The 2,238-nt window shown below is 51.7% G+C and overlaps 1 protein-coding gene across 1 annotated transcript in view; it reads left to right on the top strand.

Moving 5' to 3' along the window:
- Window positions 1–1,232: 1,232 nt before the first annotated feature.
- Window positions 1,233–2,238, top strand: part of FCRL6 (Fc receptor like 6) — a 32,130-nt gene continuing 31,124 nt past the window's right edge. The window contains exon 1 of the mRNA XM_011217660.3: window positions 1,233–1,255. The gene's annotated coding sequence lies outside the window, so the exon portion shown is untranslated. The remainder of the gene's footprint in view (window positions 1,256–2,238) is intronic.

Genomic DNA, 2,238 nt, shown 5'->3' with positions numbered 1-2,238 from the left:
CTCATCACAGATGAGAACAGTTAGTGAGAGCGTACAGCACAAAGAGAAAGGGGCCTGGGGCCAGGGTCCGTAGAACTCATTCAGAGCTGCCAGAGCAAGGAGGCTGAGAGAGCGGGAAAGAGTGGCCAGAGAGTGGGGACGAAAACCAGGAGAGGCGGAGAGGCGTCCGTGTGCCCCGGTACCCAGTGTTTGAGGAAGGACGGGGTAGTCCGCAGTAACAACGGAGCAAACAAACAGAACAAACATGTGCACCGGAGATGCTGAGACAGGAAAATCAGTGTGGCTCTGGAAGTACGCGGCTCCTGCGAAGACGGAGACGGAGAGGTGGGGTTCCCATTCAGGTTGGTGGGGGGAGGGGGCGCGGGAGTAGACACCGCTGTGTGTGCAACGCTGTAATCCTCTCCATGACACTAGAAGTCAGAGGTCGTCATTACCTGGTTACAGGCTGCACACCTGAGTTCAGTGAGATTAGGCCACGGCCCCGGGGCCTCCACTTAGTAAAGCAGCAGAATCTGGATTAGAACCCAGAACTTTCTGACTCCACAGCTCCTAACAGTTATCCTTTGTGTATCTTGAAGCTCATAGAGTGCGAGGCCTGGAGACACAGGCAGGAATTAGACGTGGCCCTCGCCTTTGAGGAGGTCACAGACTGGAAATCGAGGAAGACAGTAAAACAATCGCCATGCAGTGTGGCAAAATAGAATAATGGAGGCATTTTTAAAATACTTGAAGAAGCACAAAGATTGTACTGAGTATGAGCCTGTCTCCCCGGGAGGCAGTGGTGGGCATTGAGCAAGGGCTAATCAGCTCCCCAGTGGGGTGGCTGTCCGTATGGCCACAAGGGGTCGCTGCAGACCACACACACACACACACACACCCTCTCTCCCCACACACACACACACACACACACACACACACACACCCTCTCTCCCCTCTCCCTCCCCTGGCCCTTCTGGCTCCTTCCAGCTGCTTCTAGAAGAAAGGAGGGAGAGTGTCATGATCAGAGGCCTCCTAGGGAGCCCTCCCTCCCCCTGCAGGTCAGCCCAGACCTCCATCTCCAGTGTGCCTCCACCTTCAGGACTCCCTTCTTTTCAGCATCCATCCTAAGGGCGAGGCTAGTAAAAGCTGAGGTGGGGGGCAGGCTCTAGGGGCTCCAGGCTTCCTGGCGGGCTCCCTCTCTGCAGCTGACTCCCATCAAGCACTTTCTATCTTGCTGGGCACGGCCGACGTCCAGTGAGACAGCCACTGGCCGCATGTAAGTGCTTACATTTAAATTAAGGAAAATTAGGAACAACTAAATTCCAGTTCCTCACTCTCGCTGGCCCTTTCGAGCGCTGGGTGGCTGCGTGGGGCTAACAGCTGCTGACCGGACAGCCCAGAGAACATCTCCACCACCCGGCAAGCTCTGGTAGCACCACTCACACTTCTATCTCACTGGACCTTCACAGCAACCCGATGATGGACAGGGAATCATTTATCCACCTTAGACCCTGAGGTCTCCGCGGGTTTGGGTCCAGAGCCAGGACTGAAGCCCAGACAGGCAGCTCTGGGGTCCACCAGGCTGTCCCCACGCCCAGAGCTGCCCCTCGTCCCAGCTGCTGTGCTCTCCCCTCTACCTCGTGCAAGTAGGACTGATTCCTGGTCCCCCACAGTCACTGTCCCTCACAGCTGCCCCTGACAGCTGGGGACACCTGGGTTTTATGCACCCCCCCTTTTTTTTTAATTGAAGTGTAGTTGTCATGCAATATTATATTCATTTCAGCTGTACAACATAGGGAGTCCTCAGTTATATACGTTATGAAGGATAGATCGCCAGGATAAATTAGCTACCGTCTGTGGTCACTGCACCAAGTAGTTACATATTATTAAATACATCCCCAATGCTGTACATTGTAACCCCCGTCGTACTTACTTCATCACTTCAAGTTCGTACCTTTAATCTCCTCCCTCTAGTTTGCCCATCCCCCACCCTCCTCCCCTGGCAGCCGCCAGATCGTTCTCTGTATTTATGGGTTTTTTCTGTTTTAGGTCGTTGTTGTTCATTTGTTTTGGTTTTTAGATTTCAAATGTAAGTGAAATCATACTGCATGTGTCTTTCTCTGTCTGACTTATTTCACTTAGCAGGATACCCTCTGGGTCCATCCATGTTGTCAAAAATGGCAAAATTTCATTCTTTTTATGGCTTGAGTAATATTCCATTATATATATATATATATATATATATATATATATATATAT

Source organism: Ailuropoda melanoleuca, chromosome 8, assembly GCF_002007445.2.
Source record: "Ailuropoda melanoleuca isolate Jingjing chromosome 8, ASM200744v2, whole genome shotgun sequence".
NCBI lineage: Eukaryota > Metazoa > Chordata > Mammalia > Carnivora > Ursidae > Ailuropoda > Ailuropoda melanoleuca.
The sequence above is the reverse complement of the archived record's forward strand: the minus strand, read 5'-3'. Positions and strand labels throughout refer to the sequence as shown.